The 20,577-nt window shown below is 43.2% G+C and overlaps 1 protein-coding gene across 6 annotated transcripts in view; it reads right to left on the bottom strand.

Moving 5' to 3' along the window:
* Positions 1 to 19,701, bottom strand: part of SATB1 (SATB homeobox 1) — a 93,673-nt gene extending 73,972 nt beyond the window's left edge. For 4 of the 6 annotated variants that reach the window (XM_075143438.1, XM_075143442.1, XM_075143443.1 and 1 more), the window contains exon 1: positions 581 to 2,447. The gene's annotated coding sequence lies outside the window, so the exon portion shown is untranslated. Of the gene's footprint in view, positions 1 to 418; positions 489 to 580; positions 2,448 to 19,637 lie in introns of those variants that run through there. The other 2 variants (XM_075143439.1, XM_075143440.1) reach the window with 2 other exon arrangements.
* Between the last annotated feature and the right edge of the window lie 876 nt (positions 19,702 to 20,577).

Here is a 20,577-nt window from a genome sequence, read left to right as displayed (position 1 = left end):
TTACTCATTTAAACTCCATGCCCAAGGCTAAAGTTCACTGAAACCTCAGTTTGGAATAGTGATGAGCAACAACCAGCGTGGCCTGCCCAGGGAGAGGGTTGCAGGGAAGAACTATCATCTCCGCCGGTTCCAGGCCAAGAGTTTCCCCGGGTTTCGCATTTAGGCATCTCTCACAACTACAAGTTTTCATCACAGGCATTGAGAGAAGAGCACAATTTCAAGGCACAGTTTCCCAGAGACAGCGTACACGTACGGGCACACCGCGCAATTTCTGAATGAGAGTCGGTGCGGTATCTCCTTTTGTCGCGATGTAACGCCGCCGGTATTATATTATTTCTTTCTCTCCTCCTGAATCAGCCCCCTCCCCATGCTTTTCCCCTCCTCTTCCCTCCCGCCCCCATAAAAAACCCATAATCACATTTGAGAGAGGCTCCGCACTTATCCGTTCCATATGGCTCTCACAATCCAGGCCAAGCTTTCCCTGTGACCTTTTAAAGAGACAAAGAAGCAAAGTACTTATCTAGAAACAGAAACACTGCAGTTTTCTGAGTGAAATTAGCAAAACCGACCCGAAACTCACCACTTCAAAACTTGACAGCATATAAATAACAAAAACAAAGGAGGTTTCCTTTGCAGCCCGAGCTCTTGAAGAGGAAGAAGTTCAAGACTGATGTTTTCTAGGTCCCCCCTTTTTTTTGGGGGGGGGGGGGGGGAGCAGACCTGAGGACTACTTCCCCTAATATTCTCTTATTTTTTCTTTTTTTCGTGTTGCTATTTTCCTCTAGGCGGGGAGGGGCAAAAATAGATAGCGAGAAACAGAGTAGCCATGAGCAAAAATGGCAATAGACAAAAAATACAGATTAAATATCTTTTTAGAGAGCCAGTTTTCGAGGTTTAGCAACGGAAGAAGGAGCTGAAGATCAAATTGATCAGACAAGTGTAACGCTCAAAACGAGGAATTCATAATAATAATAAAAAAAAATAAAGTAGCAGGTTTAAATTGAGGTGGAGGGTGACTTAAGTCTAGCTACCCTTTCAAAAATAAAACCAATGCGTACAGGAGCAAGTGAGAAAGGGGGTTATTAAAAAAAAAAGCCAAGGGAAAAAAAAAAAGGCAGCTTTTCTATCCAGTGTGAAGAGCAGAAAGTCTACTTCTAGGTTGTCACTTACACTATTATTCTCCAATAGGCACCCAGAGGAGCAGCACACACAGAAGGAGCCCGCTCCCCTCCCCCTCCGCAAAAATACACACCGTAACAGCCCCCAAACTTTCTGCGGAAACCTCAGCCCCAGAGATCGCTACTGGAGATTAAAAAAAAAAAGTGTAGAGAAAATTGCAGGAAAAGGCACTAAAATGCCACTTTTAATCTCGCCTTTGCGGTCCGGGGAGGGGGGGGGAGGAAAAAAAGGCAGAGAGGACCTGTCTCCTCTCATTTACCGGGGGCTGCTCTGCGAGTGAGGGGGGAGAGAGGGAGCGAGAGGAGGGGAGAGAGAAAAAGAACAGAGGGGAGGAAGGAAACACACACAACAAGGCACACCACCACCACTACAAAAAGTGACGAGGTTTCACTCCCTCCGAGTCCAAAACCGGGAGAAATTATAATTTTAAAAAAACCCCAATCCTCTCTATTAAAAAAAAAAAAGAAAGAAAGAAAAAAAATCCCAACAAAAAATTGATTCTGCTTCTGCAAAGAAAAAAAAAGAAAAAAAAATCTGGGAACTCCAAGAAGAGTTACTCGCAAGAAGGGGTAAAAAATACAAAATAGAAAGGTTGCAAAAAGCCAACAACAACAAAAACCAAGCCAGCAAAAACCCAATAATAATTGAAAAAAAAAATAATGGTAGGCTTTGTTTTTTTGTCTCTCTCTCTCTTTTTTTTTTTTTTTTTTTTTTAATTCTCGTTTCCCCTGGCTGGCTGAGTATGGTTGTTATTTAGGCCGGTTTGGTGGTTGTTGCTGGATGTTACACGGATATATGTGTGTATGTGTGTGTGTGTGTGTCCCCGGACGGAGCTGCCTTGCTCTGCTCTCTCTCCCCCCCCTCCTCTCTCTCCCTCTCTGTTTCTGTCCCCATTAAATTATTAGTTGACTCATCACTACTCCTCCTCCTGCTGCTGCTGCCGCCGCCGTCCCCTGCTCAGAGCCTCCTCTCCTCCTCTCCGCTACCGCTCGCTGCCGCTGCTGCCGCTGCCGCTGCTTCTTCTTCCTCCTCCTCATTTTAATACAAAATAACACCGAGGCCACCGGCTTTTTTTTTTTTTTTTTTTTTTTTTTTTACAGCCCGAGACGGGAGGAGGACGCAGCCTCCCTGCTGCTGCCCGGAGCCCTTCCCCGGCGGCCCCGGATCATCCAACGCGTCCTGGGAGAGAGAGAGAGAAAGTGGAGGAGGAGGAGGAGGAGGAGGAGGTGGTGGTGGTGAAGGAGAGAGGCGGGGGGGAGGGGAAGCCGGCGGAGGGGGGGGTCGGGAGAAGAGAGATGGCAAAGGGGGGACCGCAGTGAGGAGCGGGGAGGGGGCGCCGGGCCGGGCCGGGCCGGGCCGGGTCGGGGGGGCGGCCGCCGCCGGTAGGTGAGCGGGGGGGCCGGGGGAAGAGGGCGTGCGGCTTCCGGGCGCGCACGAATTTGCAGCCAGCTGGGTGCGGGTGAGGCGGCCCTGCCTGCGCCGCGCACAATGCCCGCCGCCCCGCGCAGGCAGCGCCGCCCCGCGCAGGCAGCGCGGGCCGCGCAGGCAGGCACGCGGCAGATGGGGGCCTGCGGCGGAGGGGGCGAGCCGGCGGGAGCGTGGTGTGGAGGGAACGTGTGGGGGGAGAAGAAGAAGAGGAAGAGGAGGAGGAGGAGGAGGAGGGGCGGGTGTGAAGGCTGAACAATATCCTGCCGGCGCTGCCGAGCGCGCCGCGCCAGCGCAGCCCCCGCCCCTCGGCGCGGAGGCTGCGCGGGCCGGGCCGCGGCCGGCAGGTGCACAACGGCGGCGGCGGCGGCAGCAGCGCGCTGCGGGGCGGAGTTTCCGCCGGGGAGGAGAGGGGGGCGGCCGGGGCGCTCGGCCCCGCGCACCCGCGGGTGGGGGCAGCCCCCGGGGAGCCAGCAGGCCGCGTGGGGAGAAAGGAGTCGCGCGCGCGTGTGTGTCCCTTAATATCGGCAGAGGTGAAAGAAAAGCACCAGGCACATGAGAAGGCGGCAAAGGTTGGGTGAGCGTGTCCCCGTTCAGTGGAGGGCATCATCCAGGCGACAAGGGTGAGGCGGTGGGTGCCCTGGCTAGCCAAATCGTCCAACAACATACCCTCGGTAACAGCCATAAATCACTCCGTGCTCAGAACGGTGAAATACTACGGCCCCAGCACCATGCGGGACATTACAAAACTGTCCCTGTATCAGGTCTTCAGAGCGGGACCGAAAGCCACCGGTAAAAGGTGAAAACTAAAAGGTGGTTACTATTGACAAAATAAATAACTGCAAGAGAGACATAACTTTTTCCCACAATGCACTTGGAAAAAAAGTAACCCAACTAGACAAACTTGAAAGCAACAAGTTTGTACAAGCTATGAGATAAGAGAAAAATTAAATTTCTTTATTGATAAAATGCATAGTGTTTGAATATACTGTGTCTAAAAGGCAAGTTGCATCATCAGCCAAAGAAAACATGAATTACTGCACAGGCAGATATATAGCCAAAATGTTTAAGGTAGTAACTTAAAAAAAAAACCAAACAACCCACCAACAAAAAACCCCATACTGAATTGCACATACAAACTTGAAGCAGCAGCAAAAGTAGGCAAATGGGGAGGCTAATACCAATTCTGTGAAACACAAAATAGCATGGCCTCTGAACAAAGAAAAGGCGAATCAATAAATCTATGAAAAGCAGAATTATCACTACTCATATATTACTTACTATAAAAAAAGAGGAATGCATCGAGACTAGGTAAAGAAACAAGCTGATGTTTACTGAAATAAGCACAAACAGCATACAGGGCATGCAGGAAAAAGAAAATGGTAATAGGGTGAAATACATGAAATATTTATCATATTCAGCAACGCACAAAATAGATTATAATCTCAGAAGCAAAGAAATGCAACACTCGAAAATGAATGCACTGTTACATAATGCTGTTATTCAAAGCGGAGCAAGTGGAGGTGGCATACATAGGAAACATGAAAAGTTGTACATGTGTTGCATGTCCTGAAAAAGGTTACTAAGATTGTTACCGAGAGTGCTGAAAAGAGAAAAAAACCAAGAAACATGTTTCACAAAGAAAAGCAAAGGAAAATGTAGATGACATCTTCCATAACATATGATCAAGGGATAACTGTCTAGCGGGTTGTTTATTTAGAAACCAATCTTTTTCCAACAAGATAGATTGAGTATTATTCAGTCCCTCTAAAAAAGAAAGAGGAGAAAAAAAGAGAGAATTATTATTTCCCGATACATTTGGATACTTGGAGGAAAAACGGTGTTAACTAGTTGAATTCAAACTTTGCAGGCACAATGGACAATATCAACGTTGTATCATTTTTGATCCTTTTCAGGAAAGCCTGATACAGTAAACTTCAGCAGCGAGCAAGACTGACGGCTAAAGAAGAAAATCGTGAAGGATGAGAGTTTCAGCTGGCAGTATGCTGCCTGCAGTATGACAGAGGAAAAGGACAGTGAAGATAATTTCAGAGATGCAGAGCTGATTAGAATAGAGTAGATATTTAAAAATATGATTTGGAACAAGATTTGGGACTAAAACACCGCCTTATAAAAATGATTACCTGATATGACAATAACAAAAAATACCAAACCAAACCAAAAAGATTAAAATCTATTCTAAAATAACTTTTGCTTTGGTGTTCATAAACCATTCCCTTCATGGTCAAAAAAACCTTAAAATGTTCAGATTAAAACAAAGTGATTAATCTAAAAAGCAGAGGCAGTGAATTAAAGGAGCAGGGAGATAACAATCTGATAATACAGGAGCACAGAAGGCCTAATAATGATATTATTATGCACACTAACCAAACACTGACAAACAAATACTCTGTTAATTATATAATCATGCATATGCTTCCTATGCTTGAGATAAATGATTATGGAAAATAACTTTCTTCTTGAAACTGCATATATGTGCTAAACCTTATAAACTCCCTACAACATGGATTAATCTAATTCCCGTACATCACTTATGCCTGGTAAAGTATTTACTACAGGCTTGGAAGGCTGAGCATGGAACCCTTGCTTTGACTAGAAAGCACGAATTACTGAAGGCTGCTACGTCTTGACATATAGACAACAATCAGATTTCTCTTATCAATACCAAACTACTTGGAATAAATTCAAGATGCAGATATCTGATTTTCATTTGACCTATTCCAATTTGCACTTCACTGTGTCAACTTTGATATTAAAATGTTCCACTAGAATAAAGATATTTATAATAAAAACATATATAAAGAACAGAAGATGAATAGATATTGTCATGGATACATATGCAGGCAATCATTTAAACATGCGGCAATAGTAACATCACATTTTTCATAGTTTCTAGTCAGCATACAGCAGACAAATATATGCTTAATAAAGCTTATTAATCCTTAATAAAGTTGCTGCACTGTGTTTATGATACATAAATGCATTTTGCACTAGGTTGTGTTGAAATAAGACAAATATTTTAAAAGTTGGACTGCGTTTTTTCGACCCCATGGTGAATTAACTCTCGAGCAGCAGTCTCAGTAGCTGCAAAACAAAACAAATTCTCCAGTGTGGCATGCTGCCTCGGTGCCTCCTAAGGTCTCTATTCCAATCTTTTCTTGTTCAAAATAAATTAGGAAATATGGGCCCAAATCTTGAGGCTTGGCTCTTGTGCAACACAAACAGAAATGACCTGGCAGCAGAGCAAACCCAGCATGGCTGTGTATTCTCTTTTATCAGATTTCTTTGGGGAGATCAGGCTGATTGGGTTTTATACATACGTACTCCTGACAACTCTGCGGCCCTTTGGGTAACTCGTAAGCACCAGCCCGTGCTGGAGGTGATGCAGAGCTGCGCAGCGGCAGCGGGACTGCCAGGAAACTCACTTCGGTGGGGATTTGAATGCGTTTTCCCCACTGCAAGGGGTGATGCGTGCACATCTACGGCTAACAGTAACTGCTGGACAGCAAGGCAATGAAAATAGCCTTCTATGGCTTTCTGAAGGTAAACATCAATGGCCAAAAGGTGGATGGCTCCCCGGTGGGCTTATGCCTAATTGCTGCATGGGTTAGACAGAAGTGTGGGTGAAGGGGAAGGATGCGCCCTACTGTCCTTTCCCACATCTATCTGCGAGCCTTGTCACGGTCACCGCTGTGGTGTGGGAACAGTCCCGTGGCCCTACAAGTTTTGGACCTCAGATTGAAGTTGCTCTTCAGTCTCCTCAGACTGACTTCCCCTCCGCTTTGCCCTGAACAGCAATAGTTGCCTGACACCGCTCAAACACTTTAACCAACCTGACTGTGGCAATCTCAATTTACATATGACCCAAGAAACCGATGCACACCGATGTGAATCACAGCATTCTGCGACATCCCCCACGCTGAACTCAAAAGTTACATACCAACCTAGATTTTTTTGACTGCAACCTGCCCCAGCCTGGATAGGATGCCTGTCAAAAAGCAAAAGTGCTATGAAATGAAATTCATAGCACTGAGAGGCATCGCACACAAGCTGTCGTCCCCTCTCACATTTTGCATGAGCAATTTCTGCTCGTTTGTGTTCTCTCACACACGATGTCCTGAAACAGTTACGTAAAATGAATATTTAACTTACAATAGTCAGCTGTATTGAACTGCACTTAATTGCTTATTAAGTGAAGTAAATTATCCTTACCATATTCGTCAGAGGTGAAAAACCTACATATATGGCTACATGTAGTGCATTCATTAGTTTACGGACCCCAAATCCCTTGGAAAGTATCAGATATCTACACAGTGTCCCATGGTGCAGTATTTTGTAGTTGGATGTCTCAGCTAGCTTGCAGATATGTAAAATCATATACAAACAGACATCTCCCTATTGATTGCCTCTGTGACGAGGCTCGTTTACTCCTGCAAATATTTTCTGCAGTGTATTTCAATCCCAGCATCTTCTTTTAAAAATAGAGTTGAATAAGAATATGCAAAATGTGGTTTTGGATGAAACAAGTTACTTTTAGTCGAACTACCACACCATTTTGCGTAAGTCCCTTTCATAGCTGTATGTCTATTTTAACTAAGATGCTTGTACAACTGAGGTAAATACATACACTTGCTGATGTGGCCCTGACAGTCATTTCAGTTCGCCCCTTGGTGCCAAATGAGTCACAGAGAGGAAAAATGCTGGAAGAAAATTACGGAGTAGAACCCAACAAAACTGTTTGGCATGATGAAGTGAAGGGTGAACATGACCGCTAATGAGAATAGAGTGTCTTTCACCTCTGGGTGCCACGAAAAATCCCAGCTGGTTGAAATTGTAATAGACAGGTGTCCACTTTCCCATAAAAGATCACAGCAATGAATATTAATGGCTTAATCACATAAGTCTTACTCTGTAGTTGCACAGTCTTTACCTGCTATGTGGACAAGCTGAGTTCACTTCCTAAGTGTGTCAGCATTGCAACTTCCACAAACACTATCTATGTGTTATTTAATGCAAGCCAATATTTTTATGACTATGGATTTTGGAACTACTTCAAATAGAAAGCTTCAACTTAAAAAAAAAAAGCATTTTGTGGACCATATCCTCTTCCATCCGTAACAGTAGACTAGATCCTTGATGAGTCATGCTCGTAATTTCCATGTGGCAGCTACAGCCAACTGCTTCCACAAAAAAGAACAAACAAAAAAAAAGGAATAGAACTTTATATAATGATATTTAATGCAATTAGGCAGCTGGAAGAAAGGAGGAAAGCTGGCATCTTAGGATCAGCCAAGTTACCTATGTCAAAAGTGTAAGTTCAGCAGGTCACTAATTTCACAGTTTTCTCCCCAGAGGTATAATTTTTAGGCCTATCATGTGAAGATGTTAAATGTGGGACATGAGGAGATGAAGAAAGAGTGGTTCCTGTTAAAACCCTAATCAACACAGCACTAGATAACTCCTAGGCATGAGACGGGCATATAATTGTTACCTGAAAGAAGAGGCAGTTGATAAGCAGTTATTTTAGGGATGTGTCTGAATAGAAGCTCTATTAATTTAATAGTATGTAAACCATGATCCCCAGACATATAAATCAGTAGAGCTCCAGTTATTTTTACTTGTTAAAAGCAAAGTAACGCCAAGTTCTCTCTGAAATGTTTTGTAATGTTGTTGACTGATTCAGCTTCTCTCCCCTTTCCTGACTTCCTCCAACCACAGCATTTCTCTCCCAGTCAAAAAAAGGATGCTTTTAGGAATACAGAAGCTTAATCCAACAATTCTGAGTGAGGATGAGTTTCACACAGCCCAAGCAAAGCTGCACATTATGGCAGAAAACAGTCTGAACCGTTGCGGTTAGCACTACAGAAGGATTACTCAAGCAGTATTAGCTAGAGCTTAGATGCTCGCGCTGTTGAACTCAAACCGCAGTGACTTGTTACATAGGAAGACTTTGTCAACAGGACAAGCAATCATCTTTTTCTTTGACCTGATAGTATGAATAAAATCTACTGACAAAAATTGAAAACATGGAAGAGTTTAAGTCTAAGGAAATGGTTAGAACTGATTGATGACTTGAACTATGTCAAACTTTCATTATGAAACCCAAAACCACATGAAATGTCCTGTTTCCAGTTTCATTGTTAACTCAGAACTCTGCCCAGATTCTGCTACACTTTTTCTAAGGTTCAAAACCTTTTAAGTAGAACTGTGCATCTAATTATGGCCAAACTTTACAGGAGTCAATATTCATTGTACATAAAATACATGCAAAATGTGTGGTTTTGGTGTAAAACAAATTGAAAGTTGGTGGTTTTGGCCGAATTCGCTTTTTCTTCTAGGGCTCGTTCCAATCTCAAACTCAGATGATTCCACAATAACAAAGACTAAATGAATGAGTTTTTCACAGTTCTTTTCAGGAACAATTAGCTGTAATATTCACAGTTCTTTTAAGGAACAAGGTACCTGTTAATATTCAGGTGTTAACATAAAAAAAGTTTAGCATATGCAGTGTCACTAAGATAAAGGTCATTTATACCTGTGTCAGAGTATGCTTAGTTTAAATGCAAACAACATAAGGCAAAACCAAGTAATTTCAAAATGTTACTCCAAGTACCCTGTAAATGTTCAAAATAATTGTCCTGATTTAGAAAAACAGCAAAAAAAAAAAAAAGGAGAAATTAACAAAAATATATTAAAGTACTTTATGTCTTTATTTGCTAAACCAACTGCATTTCTAGATTTTCTGCTAAGTGGCTACAATGGAAACAAACTGAAATGGAGAGCAGCAGTTGGGAACCGACTAGAATACAATATTTTTAGGGCAAAATGAGATTAATATTTATGATAGTTCATTTATAGTCATGCAAGCACTAGAAGGAAATGCCTGAATAAGTGTGTAAAAATCAGTTCCTGCATTAAATACAAAAATTTGGGGGAAAAGTTTGTATTTTATGTTGACATAAGAATAGCTGAGTAAGAAGAAACTGAGGCATGCACATGGAGTTTCCTAGCAGAGCTTCAGCTGTGATAGAAGAAATAACATTTGAAACTAATTATTTTCGCAGTGTCTGCGTTCATTTCCTTAGGATCTCTTCTATATAATTAGTTTCTGGCAGTTTATACTACAAACTCCTTCCTGTATTAAATTTTTTTTCTTCAGAAATGTTGGTAAGATGCTCATGAGAAATTTTGAAATATTCTGCTCATGAAATGCAGCGCATTCCCTCAACTCATTTTTCTTTCATAGGTATATGGATGGAAATGCGCCACATCTGAAAATGTGCCGCTTCAAAGGTGGGTGGAGCCAGGTGAAGAAATGATCCAAATTATTCAGTCATAGAAAAGTAATGGCCAAATCAACTTACCCCTGTGTTTCTGAAACACTGGACACTTTCAAACACAAGAATCCCCCAACAGACTGCCATGAATGAACTACACAAAAAACCCGTCATCTCATAACCAAGCCCATGCTTAAAGCTCCTTCAGATGTTTTTGTGTGTGTGTGAAGAGAGAAAAAACATATTTAGCTCTTCTTTTACTTAATACCAATGAGTTGTTGCTGTGGGCATATCGCAAAGGGTTATCGTCTTTTTTGCTTGATTTAGGTCTGTGAAAATCTTTCCATGACCAAAAGAAATATTATGCCCAGTCCATACTGAACTTTTTAATAAAAAGCAGTAAAGCAATCTGCTTCATTGTCAAATGACTGAAAGAAATTTAATTAATGCCTTTGGAGGGAACGCCTATATAAGTATCACAATCACAAGAATGTGCGTATACGCATATATGAATACATGTGCACAGCCACAGTCTACCCTGTTGCTTTAATGTCATAACACTATAGGCCATGAGCAGCTGAAGGCAGAAGTGAACTCATACAATTTAAAATATCGTGCTGACATAATTTTAAAGCTAAATGACATTGTATAATTTATTAGAAGATTAAATGCTGGCTTCATCACAGGACAATTTAGCCCTAGAAAAGGAAGGCAGTATAGAAATGTTAGCAGACAAACAAATTAAAAATAGTAAGTTAGAAACAGGGGAAAATGACTTTATGTCATACCGACAAAACCAAAAAGAAACGAAAAAAGCCCAAACCCAAAAAGCGAAAAACACAAAGATGCATGAAAAGCAGTATGCTATGTTAGATGTTTATCTATACATAAGAGACAGGTGTCACAAAAACAAAACAAAAAAATCACGAAGCTAAAGAGAAACTTTAACTCACCAGTTTCCATCTGTTATATCTGAATTCATGCATAATTGATTATCCATGACTGGTAAGTTCTTTTTTTTCACTAGCCTAACACAGTTTTCTAAACATTATGTGTTAAATCACCACCAAAGTAAAGGGTGTTTGAGAAACCGTAAGGGCAGAATAAAAATTTTTTAATGAAAAATAACATGTCAGTTAATAATAGAGCTGACCTATGTTTAAGAGAGAAATTTTAATCATGTGCATATTAAATATTAATAACCTATTCTGTTATTGTTATAATAAGGTTAAGTAAGCTTCTCCATGCTTAAGGAAAGAGAAAAAGTAGGAATATCTAACAGTGAAAAAAAAGCACTGAGAAGCAGAGACATAAGGAAAATGTGTCAACAATAAACAAGAGGAAATGAGAAAGAAGGAAAAGATGAAGGTGGAAACTAATCTCTATGTGTCATTATGACTGCCAGAGTACTGGCAAAGAAGCAGCATCCTTTTATTTCAATTTTAATCATTTCTGAATTTTAATACCCTGCTCCTTTTGTAATTCTCCTGGCATTCCCTATATGCATCCATCCCAGCCAAAACACCAGTGTAAATTAAATGGCACGCAACCACACCACTGATGTAGTTCTCCCAGTAGAACCAATTGAGTGACCAAAAAGCAGAGAAGGTATGACTACTTTGTGTCCCTGTAGACCACTAGCCAATTAAGTGACTTAATGTTCTTCAATTCCTTTAATTTTGAAAAGAAGGGCAGTGGTTAGGTAACCCAGCAATATAGAGCCATTAAAAAAAAATAAAGCAAGCCAGTAGTAATACAATAATCAGTGACCATCAGGGCCTGGAAAAATGAGTTTGCTCTCACTGGCACTAAGGAGCATCACATGATTATTTAATTACAGCTCTAATTTTTGTCTCGTGGATGGCAACATATCAACAATTAATAGGGCAAATAGAGGAGACTGCATTTTTAAAGAGACAGAACCTATATGAAATACTGCTTGAAAATGCAATTTATCAGACAGTATAATGCTTCTCAAGGCATATCTGTCATCGTGCCACACAGTATAAAAAAATACTATTGGTTCAGTTTTCTTGCATGGTATCTAGAAAATTCTTCTGGAATGCTTAGAAAATAATAACTACACCTATAAGTATCCTAATTGTCATTTTAAGTGGCAATGCAGAAGTCAGTTTCTCATACGACATGCAATCCAAATAAAGTAAGTCGTGGAATCACAAGTTTCAAATACAAAAATGTTATTATAAAATTATTACATCCTTTATCTTAAAAAGATTATAACAAAATTCTTCAAGAATGGCCAAAAGGATTATGTATTCCGCAAGTCAAGTGAAGAAAAAAAGAAAGAAAAAGAAAGTCGATAAAATACAGTCAATGGGACAGAGATTGATTTTGATTGATTGATTTTACTGTGAGATTTTCTTACAAAGCATAACAAAACTAGCGGCTCAACACCAATATTGTACCGTTCCTGCACAATACTACTAGTTAAAAAGCGGAAAACAACACCCGAAAGAGGACATACATATGTTGGAATGGAAAGCTCTGCTCTAAAATGGTTGGATGCGGTTCCCATCGTGCTCGTGCTGCAATGACCACAGTGCAAAACACGGGGAACTGTGGGAAGTTCAGTATGTGGAGCAGCACTTTTCACAAGCTGCATAATTACAGGAATCTGCAAACGTATCAAAAGAAAAACGTGCATTTTAGGTACCTGATCTTCCTTGCAAACCTACTCACTTTTCTACAGCAATGTGTGGACCAAGTTACGAATCCCATAGATTTACATTATCCACAATGTGTTTCAGACAGTATTCAATACCTGACATGGGAAAGGCAAGCTCCAAATTTCCTCTAAACATTAAGCTCTACATGTGAAAAACCTACCAAACTACTCTTAGATCTTTTTGAATCATACTTCTCAGTATACAACTTAAATATGGTTTTTTGTTTGGTGTTCTAAAATCTATCTTTGAACATGCAAAGAAATGCTGAGTTTGGGCCCTTGCACAGAAGAAAAACCCCTGCTAAACAACAGTTCAAGGATTATTGCAAAAAGAAGTGTAACTACAGAAGAAATGCTATTACAGTAAATGCCCCATTCCTCCTCAAAATTGTGTAAAATTAAGTTGTTTTCATTGAAGACATGAACATTCTGGATTGGAGATCTTAATCTGTAATCTTAAAAAGAAAGCTGGCAAGCAAGAGCTTGTATGTTAAAGTATATATCATTCTTTTTATGCACTGGTTACTATACAGATAACATGTCTCACAAAGACTGTAATTAAATGTCTAGTGCAGAAGTAACACTAAAAAGCATACAGTATTATTATAGTACAATGAATCCTTAGAAGCTAAAACTGCCATTTTTTAAGTTTTAAGATGCCTTTAATTATTCTTGAGACTTCTTACATTTCTCAAGGAAGCCCACCTATGATGAAAAGCGTTAATGATTTAAAATTTTTCTAGCATGGCTCTCCACAAAAATATTAATTTAATCTTTGATTATAAACATTTTAAAACTCACTCTGCAATTTCTCTCCACTTCGTTTTTTGCCTTTGGTCCTTCTGTGAGTTTGCGTGCATGCACATTCTCTCACACTCTCTCTCCCTTCCTCTCTTTCTGTCTTTTATTGAATGTATTAGAGTTGTATTAGGGCGTGTATGATATTTAGAATTTTCCTCCTGTTCATTGCAAATGTTTTTAATTACCTGGCTGTTACAAACAGCCACATATTCTAAGTGCAGTTACTGAAAAGGAAATACCTTTGCCGTACCTTTGCATGTGGGTTTGAGTTCAGAGCAGCAATTCTTTGCACTTGTGCTGTACAATGTTTTCCACTCTAGGACTGATTTACAAATACAAAGAATTAATTAATCCTTCAGTGTTCTATGAAACATATATATTACTAATTTTATAGCTGGGTAAATAAACCAGGGGCATATTAAGGCCGCATTTATAGAAGGATTGTGTGCTGCAGCTTCCTTTTCTTTCATACGAAGTTGCGAGTGCTGAGCATTTTCAAAAGCAGGTTTACAGCATTCAGAATTGCGAATGGCATGGTCAGTTATTTACCCAAGATCACACGTTTTTGTCAGGGCTGAAACCAGAACCAGGACTCCGGACACCAGAAAAGATTACAAGACAATCCTCCAGATATATATGATCCGAGTGCATCACCACTTCTTCTAGTGAGCAGCAAGTGGAACGACACACAAATGATTGCTGCTGGCCAAATAAATCCTGTCAGAGCAGGATCCTGGGAAGATGAGATGCACTCGAGGTTTGAAACACCTCCCTCATCTCCTCAGGTCATATCATGTCATAATGTGCCAAGGGAAAGAGATAGAACAGATAGTCGCTGGGAGTTATGCAAGGCCAACACAGCTGATAGATGTGGCCCATCCTGATGTTCTGCACCCAGGTGCAGCTGGGGTGACTGAGGTCCATCTGCAGGCGAGCAGACTCTTCTGCCTATCTAACCTGCAGTTTACAACAGAAAAGCACGAGGTGGCGAGAGCTAACTCTTGTGAACCTACAGCTGTGGAGACGTGCTTCCAACGATGCTTTACAACAGCTCAGAGAGAGGAGCTCGCCTATGCTCCGGTGAAAGGAAGCCTTCTTGCAGCCTGTCCTAATCCTCGCATACACAAATGCCCACAGCCTCACAGGAAAATTGATCTCCAGCGAGATCGCTGCGTATTGCTGTTCTAAATAAATAGCTAAAAGGTGACCTTGGCATAAATACTAAGTGTTAGCGTGTCCCTCAGCCCCTCTGAACCTGTAACACTGATCCCCTACAAGAACCGTAAAAATGAAGGTCTACCAAACTCTGCAGTGATACACCAGTGTGCATGGGAGGAAAGTCAGGCCCAGCAAGTTTAAAAGGAGATATTTACAATTCAGACGGTGCCTGAGGTATGTTACTACGCTCTACAACTGTACTCTACTATTACTATGCCATTCCTACTACGCTGCACCAAATTAAACAGAGTAAGAGTAGATTACAGCTGGTACAGAGGACCAGATCAGAGCATATGAACAAGATCAGTACTGGCAAATCTCTTTAAAATTAATCTCTATCAAGATTTATACAGAGAGCAATGCAGTGCAGAAACCATTAGAAAGTTGACATTTGCAAAGCAACAAAACGGATATCAATTAAGTAATGAAGTGTTGGTGATAACTGTGGTAAACTTAGATGCAAGGGGATAGTAAATGTTCGAAAACACCTACGTTTTTGAAGGGAACATTATAGTATATCCTTTCTGAAGTAACAGTTACAACTTGTGGTCGGGGCTGTTGAGAGTTTATAATACCACTCACATGGGAACTGACATAAGCTGACTTAATGTTAAATGTAATAATTTCAGAATCTGAGGAAAAAAATGGACCTCTCAGGTAGAGGTTATCAATGGAAACCTCTGATGGAGAATTTAGGGGAAGCTTTCTGCAAACTGTGGGTTATTCTCTCTGCGGTTATCTTCAGTTCAAAAGCCAGCGACTTAAATGCCTTAGTCCAAGATTAAAAGTAACATCAATGGGGTTTTCTGCCATGGACTTTATAAAGTTGCAGAATTTCAGTATAACAAGCAGTAAGAACTGTAAGTTACACTTTAACCGTCAAACTGGTTTACTTTTTTTTTTTTTTTTTAGAATCAGTAGCAACTTTGTGACAACTAAAGTTTAAAAAACGCACTTGATTGCATAGTGACAGATTTGCAGAACATTTTTCATCACACACACATATGTGCTTTCAGTTATTAATAAAATGCTTCTGCCCTTAATCTGCCGTTGCCTGAATATACAATTTCGGTGACTTGGATAGACAAATACTGTTAAGGAATTCTGTTTTCCCTGTTTGAGATGCAATTCAAATACACCAAGTAAAACTGAATACTACGTCTTTAAAACTGGCTTCTGCATGCCACAGAAAGGAATACCGAATCACTTTTCTATTCAGTTCCTCTTGGAGTGGAATGATAACAAAACTTTCTTTTCTTGCTCACACCCTCCCACCCCTTCCTTTTTTTCTCATTTTAAACAAGGAAGAGCCAGCTGCCCTGGATAACACCACAGGTAGATATTAAAATGGAGACAGCCATTATTTAGTGGCGACAGGAATATAAATACATGCACTAACCTATAAACTGGTGTTTACTTCAGGAAAGTAAGTCATATTTTTCCTCTGATTGCCGTGCTGTCAGTTTAATGCAGCGTAAATAAACCGTAGGTGCATGATAGCTTTAAGTAGAAAGTGTTCATTCCACAAGAGGAGCAGATTACTGAAGCCTGATGCCTATAATGGCAAAAGCAGAACTTCCATTTTACCTGAAAATATAGCCTCCCATGCTAAAAGACTTGTGGCTTTTCTATTAAATTAATTTGTCAGGATTCTATGAAAAATATTACGTACTCAAAGAACTTTACCAAAAACATTCATTTTTGTAGCCCTCAACTTGAACCATTTGAAAAAACAAAAGCCAATCACTCCTCTGTAATTTCATCATCCCATCGCTCTAAATGAAAGCTTTATATAATCAACCTAATATAACAGAAAATAAAATGATATATAGAATTGCCTATACTTTGAGTTATTTTGTTCTTATAAATATATTCCCTGACTGAAAGTAAAAAAATTCCCTTTTGGAAAAAGCAATGATTTCTGAGAAGATTGTATATACACTCTACATCTATTAACATAAATTATAAGAAAGTAAAATGTTCCAGATGTGTTTAAACTGTTGTAGAAGGAAAGTTTGTGGCTTCATTGGATATATATTAAATATATCTAGAGAGAGCAATGGCAGTTATGTACAAGAAGGCAATAAAATGCTTCAGTAGTATCTATGTTAAAATAGTGTAGTTCCTAGAAGTATGACTAAAACATTTCAGAAGTCTTATTTCCTCCAGTTTTAATTCAGAAATCTACTTTTAATATATTTTTTCTATATATCGCAAGCTATTTTATTAATAAAATAGAGTAATCTTGATTTTTTTTCTCTTCAAATACAGCTGGAAACCTTAAGAAGGACTTCAAATTTATCTGACAATGCTTAGATTAAAAAATAGGTAACAATAAAAAGGTGACAATACTTCCAAAAATTGAGCAGTTGATACAATGAAAGGATTTGGGTTTTTTTTTCCAAGAGCACCAGACTTCAGCTGACCATCTTCTAAACGGCAGCCGCACACATTTAAACCCCTCTCTATCCCAAACCTGAAATGTGGGATGAGTTAGTGCTTATTCAGGACTTTCCTACTCTAAAGAGGTTTTCGTGCTGAAGGGGTGGATGTGCCCGCGTTCCCGGCAGGACTGAACGTGGCGGTGCCCGTGGGATGCTGGCAGGGCTGCAGGCAGGGCTGCAGGCAGGGCTGGGGCTGCCTGCCCTGCCTTGGGAAGCACAGCAACAGAGGGCAGGTGCCCATCAGCTGACCCCCTGGGCCTACGCTGCAAACCAAAAAGGTGCTGCCCTGCTCGCGTACAAGCTTGGGCTATGGTGGCAGACCCTCTCTGCTTCTCCTTCTGCCAAAGCACTACGTCCCATTAGCAAGTTACAGATCGACTCTGTCTGCTTTACGGTGCTTTCTCGGGAGCGCGCAGCAGCAGGTTAGGATTCATGTGTATCGCTAAAATAACAAGAGAGGAGAAACTGCGAGAGTTACTTTTCTATTTAAAGTATTACGAACAAAGAATATAAAAAGGAAACGGCCAGTTTTTCAAAGTGTACACACAAAAAGCATTCCATTTAAATATTTTTTGTTCCAGTAAACTCTTTTGCATACAAAGGACTTATTTATTACATATTTGAACTTGTGGGAAAAAGGGAAGGAATGCACTGATTCCTGAAATAACTCTACAGTCTTTTTGGAGACTTCACTCTTCTGTGCTCTTGTTCTACTCAGAACAGTTTTATTCCAGGGACGGAGGAATTCCTTGGAGTCAGTTGTTTCTTTTCCACTGGCTGTTTGTATTCAAGAGTGGGCATACATAGCATTCTATCCATTGATTTTAATTTCTCTTCTATTGCCTTATTATGTGCGTGTGCTATCTCTTTAGACGCATGCTTACACATGAACACGTTGCATTTTCTGCCTGCTCATTTTGTTACCTACTCTACGTTATTACACATTTCTGTGCAAACCATTGCTTCGACTTGAAAAGCAAGGTAATACCAAAAACAATCTCAAATAGAAAATGAATTAGAAAATGAGTGCATGTATAAATGTATTAAAAAGGAATATGGGACCGAAAAGAGCACACTCAAATTCTACAAATAGTGCTGCAGAGTAATTAGAAGATACAAGTTGCAGAGAACATCCTACATTCATGTCTTTACACTCTACGCTTACTGTTTCAAGTTGTTTTTGAATAGTGCGCCTGATTTGACACATTTCTATCTGGTGATTGTGTTAAATGCTTGAAGAGATGATAGTGAAATATCCAAGCATTCCTTGTGCTAACTACAGCTGAAATTTTACACTTATTGTAACCTTTTCTAACAATGTGAGAAAAACAGAGTAAATATATTAAATTTGTTTCACAACAGATGCTTAGGTTGTTAATATTTAAGATGCCTATTCATGCTATTCCTGTCTGCACATTTGTCAAAAATGTAAGCTTGAATGCTAATGTTTGCCAGCAGACTACAGCAGACAAATATACGAATGCACCATACCAAAATAATATAAAGTAGAAATAAGGGACTGCTGCTAACTCCCACCCGAGTAGCATGGACCAGAATGAAAGGGCACTACCAGATCATACGCCCTGGAGTCTCTGCATCTGAATTTCTGAATTATTTTCACAGAAGCGCTGCGCTCAGTTGGACAGACTAAAACCAGCGGGGAGCCTTCGTCAGCCTAAACTCATTTCAGCTTAGGAGCTGGTGCAAAGTATTTCATCAAACTTGCATTTTAGCGAAGTTTCTCTCGCAGTCAGAGAAGCCTGGGGACTGGCAGAGGGAAACTCCGGACCGGGCAGGTGCCTGTCAGGAGCGCTCCCCCGGGCAGCGAGCGGAGACGGCGACAAAGGGACGACGGTTTGAGCAAAACCTCGGGTGGCGGGTTTGGAGACGCAGCGGAAAAATCAAAACTAAAATCCTGGAGCACAGAGGCGAGTTCCTGGCACTGCTCCCCGTGGCAGCGGCAGCGCCGGGTCGTGCCGCGGGCGGGCGGGGGGGGACGGACGGACGTGCCACCCACCGCCACAGGGGGGGCCCCCCCGGTGGGGCGATCCGCCGCCGCTCGGCCGCCCGCGCAACCCCCGCGCCCCTCGCAAGCGCCACCCCACGACCCCCCGACCCCCCACCCCCTCCCCCCGCGCCCCCCACGCCCGCTCCGACCCGCCGCTTCGCCCCGCGCCCCTCGCCGTCGGGAGTGCCGCCGCCCCGCCGCCCAGCGCCCGCCGCTGCCGGGAGGCGCGCGGGGCCGGGGAAGAAGTTTGCCAAACTTTTAGGTTTTTTTTTTTTATCCTCTGCTCCCCCCCCCCGCCCCCCGCTCCCCCCGTGTCGGTGGCGGGTGAGGCGGCGGCGGGCAGGGGAGCGAAGCGGGGCCGGCGGCCGCCAACGGCGCGGCGGCAGGTGTGAGCCCGTGCCGGCCGGGAGGCTCCGGCAGCGGCAGCGCCCAGAGCAGCCCCCCGCCCTGTGTCTCCCCCCATCCACCCTCCCGGGTCGGCACCGCCGGCCTTGGTAAATCACCACGGCAGGTGCCCCCGGCGCGGCCCCGTCCCCCCGTCCCCGAGGAGCGACGCCGAAGGAGCGGGACCGACTCACTCATGGGAGCGCGGCGGGCGAGGCCGGCGACACCTCCGGCTTCCGAGGCGCCGGCGAAGTTAATTGCACTGAAGTTCAAGTTGTCTTTTCACCCATCAGGAGTGGGCGTTTAAAGGAAGGAGAGCGAGGAGGAGGAGGGGGAGGGGGAAGGGGGAGAGTCTCTCTCGCTCTCGCTCGCTCGCTCTCGCACACACACACACACACACACACACGCACACACACACGCGCACACGCATGCACGCACACACACACGCGCGCACACACACACCCGCCCGCTCGGCTCCGCTCCCGAGCTGCCTCAGCAAGGAGGAGCCCGGACGGAAAACACCAGGGCAGCAAGGTACCGGCGTGGGGCAGCCCTGCCTCTGTCTGTGTGCGTGTATCTGTGTGTCTGCGTGTATCTGTGTCCGTGTGTGTGTCTGTGTGTGCCTGCGCCCCCCCCGCCCGCTGCCTCGTACGGCCCCTTCGGGCGGGGAGGTGCGCGCTGCCCCCGGGGAGGGGGCGGCGGTGCCGTCGGGGCAGCACGGCGGCGGGAGGCCGGCTGCGGCCGGGGGGGATCCGCGCCTGCTGCCTCCTGCCTGCGCGGCGGCGGGGGGCTGCGGGGGTGGGGTGGGGGGGACCGAGCGCGGCGGCTGCGTGTGTGTGTCTGTGTGTGCGTGTGTGTGCACGGCGTCTCCTCCTCTCCGCCCGCTCCCAGCCCCGCGTGGCCGTGGAGCTGACTTGGTGGAAGTGCCGGGAGGGGCTCTGTGTGTGTGTCCATCCCTGCCGCCTCCCCCGCTCTGCATGAGGGCCCAGAACCCCCCGCCGCCCCCGCCTTGCATTCCCCGGGCACCGCGCCCCGGCCCCCTCCCCGCTCCCCCGCTTTCCCCCTTCCCTCCATCCTTCCCCCGCTCCTTTATTTCCACACCTGCCCCCGCGCCCCGTGCCCGCCCCCCGCCGC

Source organism: Calonectris borealis, chromosome 2 (genome assembly GCF_964195595.1).
Source record: "Calonectris borealis chromosome 2, bCalBor7.hap1.2, whole genome shotgun sequence".
NCBI lineage: Eukaryota > Metazoa > Chordata > Aves > Procellariiformes > Procellariidae > Calonectris > Calonectris borealis.
The sequence above is the reverse complement of the archived record's forward strand: the minus strand, read 5'-3'. Positions and strand labels throughout refer to the sequence as shown.